An 11,898-nucleotide genomic window follows, 5' to 3' on the forward strand; every position below is an offset into this window, starting at 1 on the left:
ACAGAACAGCGCTCGTCCGTGTCCTGTCTCCCTCCTTGGCCCTGTCAAATTAGGCGGTGTTCAGTTTAAAATTGTGTGCACTGCTACAGCTCCCAGCGCTGCCGTTGGGAATGGGCACTGCAGGCTTAGGTGACATTAACGCGATAGCGCCAACACCACCTCCGGGAACGGCTGCCCCCCGCGGGGTTACAGGGTGTTGACTTCCTCACAATGGGCTCGGAAGGACTTAGTGAGTGGTGTCGGTGTTCCGGTCAGGTCACGGTCAGATCGCCAGAGTTACAGGAAAATTGCCAGTGCTAGCGCCGGCGGCACCGTTCGAGCGATGATCATCATAATCCGCGACGTTGCCCTCCTGTTACCTGCGTGGTGACGTGCAGTGCGGGGTCTGTGCGGTGGCATGGCAGTGAGCGAGCAGCTGCAGCTTCTGGCCACCTGCTGTGCGCACTGGTTAGAATGAGGTCGGTGAAGAAAAATAGACTTTGTGTGCGTCCGGGAATAGTTTAAAGCCTTCGGGTTTCTGCAACACCTCGAGAACTCGGAGGTGGCACCATCTCGTCTGCCACCGCTTCGCGAGGCGTGCGTCCGGGATGCCATCCACGTTTAGGACTTCTGGGTTCTTGCCTGCTCCGCCTTTCCTCGTTCGTTGCAGCAGGCTGCAAGGTTGGTCCGCCGGCGGGGCTGCCATGCTGTCGCTACAAGCCAGCGTAGGTCAGCGCCGACCGTGCCTTCGCAGAAGAAGCGGCAGCAGGGGAACGCCGGCATGTTGAGCGGTATCGGGGCAAGCGTGGAGGAAGACGACGACGAACGCGCGATCAGCGGCACGAGCCGCAACTGGCGCTCTTTGGTCCGGCCGCCCAGCACTTGTGTTTACTGGCGTTGACTGCGGAATTGCGCCGTGTTCACATCGGCGCCCATAATGTGGGACCCCGGCTGCGTTCTGGGACGGTCCATTGTTGTGGGGAAGGCGAGCGGTGCCAGTTCCCCCGGCAGTAGCGTCTCCTGCCCAGCCTGGTGTGTGACCATCTCCGTGGTACGAGCTGCACCTCAGGCGTACGCGGAGGAGTACTTCCGTTTGCGTCTTCTCCATCACCGTGGTCGGGCCTGGCGTGGGACTCAGTGACGGCGCGGTCTTCTGCGTGCTGCTGGAGCTCCCAGCGCCGCCGTTGGAGAAGGACGCTGCCGGCGTGGGTGACATCGACGCGATGGCGTTGACGCTACCTCCAGGAGCGGCTGCAGCCCTTGTTGCCACAGGCGGCGGACTTCCACGTGGTCAGTTTTATAGGACGCGGTGAGGGTTGTCTCTTGTTCCAGTCAGATCACGCTCAGATCGCAGGAGTTCAAAGATAATTACCCATGGCAGCGCCGGCAGCACGGGACTGGGCGTTGAAGACTGCTGTCGGGATGCGGGCACGACCCGCCAAACCTCCAGACCACGGCGACCAGACGGTGAACCACAACGCATGTGGGCTCCACCGCTCGTGAGCAGGAGGCAAGCGGTCGGGCTACACGCTCTAGCTAGCTGACAGCTCACCTTCCAGGACGTCACTACCCCCGCCAAATCCTCTTCCCGACTTCGATGCAGTACCGCCGTCTCCTGAACCTCGACCCATCCATGAGTGACCCATAACTAAACTCCACCACTGCCTTGGTGAGAACTTCACCACTTGATCGCCTCGCCTGCAGTACGCCAACAGAGAACTTGCTTAAGTCTGATACTACATGTTCCCTCTCGCGATGTGCTACGCCGCCACATTGATTGTTTGGGGATAACTTGTGTTTCATTCCCTTTCTTAGATTTCATTAAGTGTTCATTAACTGTACTTCCGTCCCGAGTTCATTTAATGTATTGTGTGTTTTGCCGGGACGAACGGTTTTTTCTTTGGGTTTTCTGAGGTGCCGCTTCGCGGACCCATTCGAAACCTATATAGCGACGTGCATCACAAACCCATTTACCGCCTCAATAAATAATGCGCGAGCTCAAGAGTAACAGATACGTATATATACTCACCCTAATATGGTCACTGAACGAGAAGTGATGTTACAGTAGACGCTTATACAAGGATGCTGTAGCCTCAGCTGAACACTGTTTCCTAATTTGTATGGATTTTGTGGATCCTCCAGAGTATAGATGCATGTTCCTGGAAAAGAATGCCGCAAACACTTATTGCATATAAAGTCCGCGACCTAATGTTTGCCCTCGTGGTAGATCATATAACTGCGTGCTGTGTAGACAGTAGCGCCAGCTATACACGGCTCTTACTGCTGAACCACTGGCTGATGTCTGCTCAAACTTCACATACATGTGTCATTATGCATGATATTTAGTTTCAGAAAACGTTTTCGGGGCATTGCGTACTAGTTTCGGTCACAATAATACCAGAATTGTCGCTGTCTGTGACGATGCCACTCAAGTGCCACTTATGTCTACTGGTTGGTGCTAAAATGAAAGCTTTATCGGTTTGTTAATTTTCCTTCTTGTAATGTTTCCCGTCTCGTCCCTCACTACTTAGTGGGGGATTATGGATCTCGTCAACCGATAATTTGCGCTTTTTACCTATAAGTCCATCCAGTAACGTTGTTATAAAATAAACTGAACTGAATTGAAATGAAAAATCTTTGATTTCATTGCAACGGTGCGCTGGCGCCATGTAGCATATCTATGGCCTAAACGCATTGTTAATCGCAGCTGCCGCAGATGGCGCCACCATTCCGTCGCAGTGCGGTCAACGTGTTTTGAGTGGCGCCTCCGCACGTTCGTGCAAAGTGGTAACTCTGTGCGAAACTTTAGCGGACATCAGCCAGTATTTTAACAAGAGTCATGTATACGTGGTTCACCTCTTCATGCTACACCAAGTATATTATAGGCGATGCCGCGTATGAGAGCAGCCACGACTTGCTAGTGCCTTTCTATGTAAATTCATGAAAAAAGAGTAAATGATGCTTATTGGTATACTCATATTCCCAGACGTAAAGCTCGGGAATCAAGAACGTGCATCATACCCACTCCTACTAATTTGCAAGGTTACGCGAACGCAGCTCGCCCTCTGCTCACAGGCGTCAATACCATCGTGTCTCTTTAAGTGGCCACTAACAACCTATTCGGCCGCTTTCCTCATGCTTACAGGAAATCATAATCCCCGAAAGCCGTGTCTTATGCGGAAATTTTGACAGATCACCTCACCTATTTTCCTACGTGTGCGATGACGTATCTCTGACGTTCTTATGTCCTTTGTAAACAGTTCTTACTGGGCTTATTAAACTCCTTGTTGAGCATGTTGCCTTCATGCTGTTAATAGATGCGCGTTGGTTCTCAATTAGCCACTGACATCAATTTTGACGACGCCTTGACAATGTCTCTTCGTCGACTTTGTCTTATGCAAGTCTCTAAATTCGCAGTAACACAGATGAACTTGACCGAAGTAAGCTGTACAAATTACTTTAGATATTCGTCTAACTGGTGAAACAAGGCTTTGGCGTTTGTTACAATAATTGTCAAATACAGGTGGACGCTCAGCATGCCCACGTAGTGGCAGAAACCATAGATGATTCTGGTGCATGGAATATGTAAGACTTATGCAGCTTACAGCTGTAACAATGGAGCACTGTACGGGCCCTTTTTTCAGGGCCGGTTCCGGCCTGAGCCTGAAAGTGCTAAGCGGCGGCCCGCCTGAGCCCGACTCGGTAGTTTCAAAGCAGACCCGTTCCTGGCCCGGGCCAGAAAGGTTTGGGCCCAGCCCGACCTGGCCCGGCCCGGCTCGGCTCGTTACCCCGTGAGCGTAAGCGAAGCATGGTCCAATTCTCGGTAATTGTGAAGATGACACCCGCGGCGCAGGGCATTTTCAAGAGATAGTTTTGACTGTGACCCCACGGCTGAGCCCAGTTTGTAGATTATGTGGGTAACTAGGAACATTGAATTACGTAATATGGGACTGCGAGGAGGACAAGCCTTCTTCTAACCTGATGGCCTCTCCCTCACTTGAAGCATGAGAGGTGGCGCTGCGCAGTTCTAGCCAGGCCATATCCTGACGACTCTAGCCTGGCCGCTCCAGGCCCTGGAATGATCTGGAGAGCTCGACATCAGACACTGATTGACGGCCATCTGGCGCGCCTGAAAAAACCACGCGTAATGACGCCACCTAAAGTTGACGAAATAATGTTTTTCCTACTTAAAGTAGGTATTTTTCAAAAGTCATCAATAGCATACGCGGCCTATTACGGGGCTCAGTGAGACCCTTTCCTATCACGGGACTGACTGGCGCCCCGATCCGACTACAGACCGGCCCGGGCCCGCAATAGAAATAGCTTACCCGACCCGAGCCCCGCCCATGGGTCGGGTCGGGCCAGGGCTTTCGGGCTGGCCCGGGCCAGTTTAGTGTTCTACGTAGCAGTTCACATAACGAAACATGTGCCGCCGGTAGCTGCGCTGGCGCGGGCCATGAGATATCGACGCCTGCTTCAGTTAAATGTGATTCCCTGCTTTCACGAACATACTCTTCCCTATTGAAAGGTAATGCTTGTGTGAAATTGGCGAATTTTATTACCTACTTCCAGGTTTCCACAATACTCGCAGCTGTTGCGCTAGGTAAGTGAACAAGTGACTGCCTTGGGATAGCGCGGCTATGAGTACAGGTGCGCCATCTATTGTGGAGTGCCCTCTTTTCGGTTATGAATATTTGTAATGCTGTGAACTCCACTGACTCTATTAATTGCTTCCAGTTCCTCAGAATGCGCCTCACCGAGCATTCCATGTAGTTGCGTACTTTAGATATCCGTCTATGGTGCGTGATGTGCGTGGAAAGTATGACGGCTGTGTCGTGCCTTGTTGGCTTCGCGGTATCGTTCTCATTATCTTCAGTTCCCGATTCCTCCTGCCGTTTCGGTACGCTTCAGGATGGAGTGTCGGTCAGCTGTTGCTCGCTTGTTCTTACGGCTTAGAAACCGTCGTGGAAGATTTTCGTTCAATCATTATTAGAGCTTAGCATGTCCGGTATACCGGTATACACAATGTCGTTTCCGTAATAACGGCTTTAGTGGGCACTGGTCACGACAACTTCTTACGCTTCGTCTAACCGCAATTTCTTACAGACAAGTTTTTATGTTCCTAAAGTGTTGCTGTAAAAAAAAATATTTAATAAGGCAACGTGCTCACGATTACAGCACAGCCGAAAATTTACACGAGTATACAAGTAAAATATACTTAGAAACCGCCACAGTAGCTTTGTGTTTGTTTGGTTTCCCAGGTGGCACCACCAATGCAGCTGTTTATGCCCGATCTAACCCGCGAGTCCACAAACGGTACCGGAATACCGGACAAGCTATAACTCTCTATTAGCGAGGGTCCATCAATGCTCTTCCCGATACGCGCACTGCGGCTGCCACGGCCTTAATCTGAGGCGCATAATGCTGGTCCGCTCGACCAGTGGCCTGTTTCCGAGCTGGCCGGACTACGATTCGTATGGCCCACCCAATTACAGTGAGTACGCACCTTGCCTTTGCCTCGGTACAACGACGATAAAGACAAAATGCGCGTCAAAACATACGATTCCAAACACGGCAATCCATAAGCTCTTGGCACACGATCGACGGCTGTCTAGAAGTTACTAAACAGTATAGCACTTAAGAACGACGAGACACTCTTATCTCGCAACATTTTTCAATGAAGTTATGTAACCTGTCATGTCGCTCCTGAAATAGAAATCAAATTCACGCTGATGCAGCCATGTCGAGAAGCGTTACAACCAGACTTACCATTTCGAAATTTGAGCATGCCGGCTTTACTGAAAACAGCTGTAGCAAAAGAATGGTGTAGCGTGATGATCACGATAGCTACCGCCAACTTCATCTTGAGAACGGTGTCTAGGAAAAAAAGATGCAGACAAAACAAAGCGGGTCACATTGCATCAACAGGCGATGAGGCAAATGTAGCATTTTTTTTTTTGTCGCAGTGACTTCGTGGCAAAATCTGGGAACACCACACAACATCCCCTCTTCAGAAATTTCAGAACGGACAGCAGACGGCAAGCGGCGCTGACAAACCCCGACGGTGTTCCGGCGGTCTCATCTCGTGGATCATTAAAGTTGACCGCCCCTGTCATTCTATTGGCAGCGCTTTTTATCACGTGAGCATTCTTAGACGCCTCATAGTCACCAGTGTGCGTCTGCAGAGCAGGTCTTGCCTGGCGCTCCTTGGGCATATGTGGCCCTTGCGCCAATCAAGTTCATAAATTATTATCAGTCGCATCGCATGCCGGACCGCGCACAAGGTAAGCGCCTCTATTCTTGGAACACTATCCGAGAGGTTTTTCAGCCTTCGAACGAAACGTTTTTTTTTTTTTTGCTGCATAGCGAGCCCGTGTCACTTCGGTGCAACGTAGTTTTATATATTCCGTATCGTTAAATTGGAGGCCAATCACTGCATATCTGCAAAACATCGCGGTCGTGATATTCGGCACGAGCAAGTGACATGTTGTGCTGATGATTGTGCTGATGTTATGCGACTGCGACCTGGCGCGCTCCTTTTTTTACCGTATAAATCGTTTAGCCAGAATAAGTGCGGTAGCTCTAAAAAAAAAAACCTTTTAGAAGGTCTTATCATTTCAGGTACTGTAAAAGAACATTGCTACGGAGCATTTTGTCGTTAATATACCAATCTAATAGCCATAAATCACAAATATGTGAGATTTGCTATTTGACAAGGTTGGTTTCCGCCTGACCTTCCCCATTTCACCTAAAGAATGAATGATGAGCTCTACCAAATTACCGCCGTTACTAGGAGGCGCTGGCTCTGCTCCGTCGACGATTGCTCTTGCCGAGAGCAAGGGCCACGTAGAGTCGCGGCTGTTCCCCTTTCCCTCACGCAACAGCTCGTGCGCTAGCGCGGCCCCCAGCAGGTGTTCCCCTTTTTGCCCACTCTACTCTGTCGAGGCGCAGCTCATGACGTGGCGTCGCAGCATACGGGAACTCCGTCAAGATGCACTCGTGACGAGGCCTTGCACTCAACAGCAAAACCAGTTTAGGTGCCGCTTTACTGCTACAGACGACAGAGCCGGCTTTTTCGCTCAAAGAGTCATTTCACGCTTTCTAATCAAAAACATTTGCATTGTGCTACAAGCGAGCAGACGGAGTCGCAGCGACTGGCGCAAGCTGGCGGATTTGCCAACATTACTTTTTCATCGATCTTGAGCTTCTTCAGATTTTTCATTGTAAATGGTGCACGGGCACGCATGTCCGAAGATATTCCATTTTCGCCTGCAATTCTTGAAGTTGTCACAGTCAGGTAACACTGCTCCAACCCATATTAAGATATATCTCGCACTTACCGTATTCTGGCAACCGCAATGACCAATCCTAAACAGGGCGCCACGAGTAGCTCACCGCGAGTAACTTCAGCGACTACCCCGTAAATGCGAGTACCTAACACCGCGACTTATCAGCAAGTACACCGAGATCAGTGACGGGTTTGCGGAAATTAAATCTTTATATAGATCATCACATTATAATCAGCCTATATATGTCCGCTGCAGGACGAAGGCGTATGTCAGCGATCACCAACTATCTTTGCCTTGGTTCAACTGACGCCGCCTTACGCCTGCACATTTCTTAATTTCATCACACCACGTAAATAACTGCCGTCTTCGACGGCGCTTACCCTTTGCTTGGCACCCATTCTTTAATTTTAGCCAACAACTTCCAATTCACCGTGCGCGTTACATAACCTGCATAGCTCGATTCCTCCCTTCTAATGTCAAGTAAGACATCTGCCATATATACCCTAGTTGTTTCTGTAATCCACACCGCTGTCTTCTCGATTCATAATGTTACGACAAACATTGTTCGTTCCATAGCTAGCTACGTGATCCTTAACTTATTCTCCGGCTTCTTTGTTAACCTCCAACTTTCTACCGCTAATGTTACTAACGACAGAATGCTATGAATGTGCTCTTTTCAAGGAGTGCAGTCATTTGCCCTGTCATGATCTCGTAATGCCTGCCGTAGGCCCTTTTTTATTCTGCCAAAACGAGCCTAGGGGCCAACGTACAAAATCATGCAACCAAAACTGCATCCCGCATGTTATCGCCAGTTACCGTTAAAAGGAGCATTTGGAAATGGTCTACGTCTACGGAGAAACGGTCTTGTAGCATGCGTCGAGTCCACGTTAAATAGCTCCTGGAGGGCAAAATTAATGTGCAGTGCCCCACTATGGCGTGCCTCTCAATCAGGTCGTGGTTTTAGCACGTGAAACGCCTGAATTCAATTTCAGTTTTAACTACACAAATGCCGATAACGCGGGATATGTCCCAAATTTTTCACTGTCACCGTATTTTTCAACGTGTGAGGTAGACGAAGACATCAATTAGGATTTTCTTCAAACGATCACGACTCTTCAACTTAGCGAATTCAGCGCTCTGAAGGCTAGTAAGATGTTAGAGGAGATATCCATCCAAGCATCTGTGAAGCTGATGCTTAAGCACTCTGAATTTCAAGGGTACCCAATGACGTCGCTTGCGTAGACGATGGCAAGGGCTTCGCCGAACAAAGACGACTCTTTCATGGACTCATGCCTTCTAGAAATGCTCCACCAGCAACAGCACCACACGGAGCGATAGCCGCTAGTCATGAAGATTGTTCTTGTCATCCATGCCCAACAAATAGTCAACAAGTATACGGTAAAGCGTGAAAAGTTAAGGCCCAGTGACGTGAACCCAGTTCTACGAGCAAGCGGGCGAACACAACTTAAGGAGCGAACCCATCGAGCACATCATGAACATGCGGCCGTTTCTGGCCGGACTGGCCAACAAGTGTGACGAGCTCGATTACGCTGGACACACGACGAACATAAGCCGTGGGTGAAAAATCAGCTTTGTGGCAGCTTTCTACAGAAACTCCTATAAAACGTACTTGGTGCTAATCCAGGAAAGAAGAATGCAGACACTGTCATAGGCCTCCAGAAACATGCCTAAGTCATCATAATGGGGCGGGGTGGGCGAGAGCGCACCTTAGCATTTGGCAATAGCTCTGCATTTATGAGCCGGTCATTTGCACGGCGCGGAAAAGAAACGGACACCACTCCGTAGATTATCGCATCGTACCATCAATCAGGCAATGTAGTAGCACACCGGGACATCTGAGCATAAAACCAAATATAATAAGCCCATACACGGAATTCACACGGGGGTGGAAGTGTTGTCTAAAAGCCGTTTCGCACCACTACAGATCCCATACATTCTGCGACACAAAGGTGGCCCTACAATTTCTTTTGTCAGCTCTTTGTCGCGGGTCATTTGAACAACTCGTGTCGAAGACACGAGAAACGCACCAGCATGTAATCGCAAAGGGGCAGGACGTCGTGTTTCAGTGGCGACTGGGTCATTGCGGTATATCTGGCAGCGACCTCGCCGACGAAGCTGCTAGGAAAGCACACCAAGGAACAAACCTTGTTTCTGCAACTCTATCAAAAAATTGGAGGACGCTTAAGCTTCGCCTTCAAGAGTGGGACGCGACAGCGTTCCCGTCGACCCGCCAAGGGGTATAAGACAATGCGCTACGGCACAGCAATCACTTACGATGCGCCCCGCATCGGACTTAGCGCCCACCTATCACGCGGTGAGCGTCAAGCAACGCAGCGTTCGGCGCGGCGACGAAACGTGCGCCTGAGCGAACGAAACGAACCAAAGAACTCGGTGTCTCGGAGGGGAAACGATCTACGCCAGCCAAACGTCGTGATCGGCACGGGCAGAGAGATAGATAGTAATCTAAACCGGAAGCACGGCGAAGCGTCGTCAGGGGAGAGGGAGTCCCGCGACGCGCCTGGCAGCGGTCCCAATGCGCGCGCGGCGCTCCTCCTATCGGGGCAGCGCCGTACATTGAGAGGAGGGGGTCTTCTGTGTTTGCCGCAAGATGGCTCTGCGTGTGCGGAAAGCGCAGAAGAAATGCAGCGGAAACGCACTTCGCAACTCGTGTAATTGTGACTTCTGTACGTTACATGTTCATAATTACCGATATACACCGCAGTATAACTTTCCACGGCTCGTTTCGAAGGCAACACCGCATTCACTAGAGGCGCGTTTGCACCGCTTGGAAGCATCGAACTCGTGGCTGAGTGGTAGCGTCTCCGTCTCACACTCCGGAGACCTGGGTTCGATTCCCACCGGGCCAATCTTGGAAGTTGCTTTTTATTTATGAAGCGCCTGCCGTGATTTATCGCTCACGGTCAACGCCGCCGACGCCGACACCCGACGCCGACGACACCGGCTTTTCTGCGACACGAGCTCCTTAACGCTATCGCGTTAATAAACGACGCAGCCGAACACTTTAGCAAACTGGCACCTCGCATGACATTTTAGACGTAACACACAACTGAAATAACTCACCGTCGGTTGCTTTTTCTCGACCCGTCTATGCAACTGCGGTTGTTACTAGGAATCCGGCGAAGTGAGGAAGCAATGTTGTGCCACTTTTCCTTTGGCGTTACGTTCACCAATATATATATATTTTATTGGAATGACGATAGCGCCCAGTGCAATGCGTGCGGTTGTTGAGGAAACAATGAAACACCTCCTATGCTACTGCAGTCCTTTAAAATGAAAGACATGACCTTTGCACAGCTCTAAATGAGTTCGAGAAAAAATGATTCACCTTCAACAAGATCTTTGGACCATTGCCTCGCGTATCCCAGCAACAAAAGGCCACAGAACGTTTTTCGATTTTTGAATGGTACTGGACTGAGTGCCCGTCTGTGATCGGGACTGAAATACCATTTGTAATATAAAGCAGAGAACTGTTACTACGTCCCGATATCTACAGCAGGTTTTCTTTTTTGCGCTGCCTCTCCGCGCTACCTCTCCAAGCTAACGTTAAGGTCATGTTGAACAAAATGGAGAATAATGACATTATCGAGAAAATAATGAAGGCAGAATATGTACAACCTTTGCCTTCATTATTAAGAAAGACGGATCACTGTGTTTATGCTTATACTTCATACCGAAGACTAAACTTTCATAAGAAAGACCTCCGCGAGACCACTACTGCATTCTAACAAAAACAAGAAATGCCAGGTACCAAATCTCAATATTTGGAAACATTCTAACCTATTCAATATTGAACTGGCATTGTGCCAACACCCTCTGAATGACAAAAGTTAAAAACTTCGTATTCACTGCGCTTTCTGTTTTGGATATTCCCGTACGGGCTCAAATATGCCCCAGCACTCTATCGCTGAGCAATTAGCGAAAATTTCTCACGTACTTCGAGTGTTCGTGCATGCTTTGGTAATGTGCTCATCACAGCCGAGGCCGACCCGCCATGGTTGCTCAGTGGCTATGGTGTTGGGCTGCTGAGCACGAGGTCGCGGGATCGAATCCCGGCCACGGCGGCCACATTTCGATGGGGGCGAAATGCGAAAACGCCCGTGTACTTAGATTTAGGTGCACGTTAAAGAACCCCAGGTGGTCGAAATTTCCGGAGTCCTCCACTACGGCGTGCCTCATAATCAGAAAGTGGTTTTGGCACGTAAAACCCCATAATTAATTAAGTTAACAGCCGAGGGCTATCATTGAAAAAAAAGCAGCTTACTGACGTTCAAAAACTTCATGACGTTATTCAAGCAGTCCGAAAATTTTGAACTACGCAAAAGGAAAACATTCACCTTGAAACATTGTGAACTTTCGACACTTGTTGACGCCAGAAGGCTCGAGGCATTTCCAGCCAAGCAACAACAGGCCCTCGACTTGTTCACTTATCTAGAACATATCGGCTGAATTTCAGTATCCGACCTCTAATTCGTGCTTTAGTGTGTGTGATATTTAATAAAACGTCAACGGTGAAATGAAGATGGCAAGCCAGACTGCAACGCTGATCGCTTAAAAGTGTGAGCAGGAGGTCGCGAGCATGTTTGACATT

General features: G+C 49.5%; 1 long non-coding RNA gene across 3 annotated transcripts; it reads left to right on the forward strand.

The window, feature by feature from the left end:
• Positions 1 to 520: 520 nt before the first annotated feature.
• LOC135921717 (uncharacterized) lies at positions 521 to 6,150 on the forward strand. 3 transcript variants are annotated; one of them, XR_011507701.1, is made up of 5 exons: positions 521 to 1,648; positions 3,624 to 3,776; positions 4,552 to 4,582; positions 5,241 to 5,473; positions 5,946 to 6,150. It is a non-coding gene; the product is annotated as an uncharacterized lncRNA (long non-coding RNA). The 3 variants fall into 3 exon arrangements; XR_010570590.2 differs by lacking the exon at positions 3,624 to 3,776 and having other exon boundaries at positions 541 to 1,648; XR_010570589.2 differs by lacking the exons at positions 3,624 to 3,776; positions 4,552 to 4,582 and having other exon boundaries at positions 548 to 1,648.
• Positions 6,151 to 11,898: the final 5,748 nt, after the last annotated feature.

This window comes from Dermacentor albipictus, chromosome 8, assembly GCF_038994185.2.
Source record: "Dermacentor albipictus isolate Rhodes 1998 colony chromosome 8, USDA_Dalb.pri_finalv2, whole genome shotgun sequence".
Classification (NCBI taxonomy): domain Eukaryota; kingdom Metazoa; phylum Arthropoda; class Arachnida; order Ixodida; family Ixodidae; genus Dermacentor; species Dermacentor albipictus.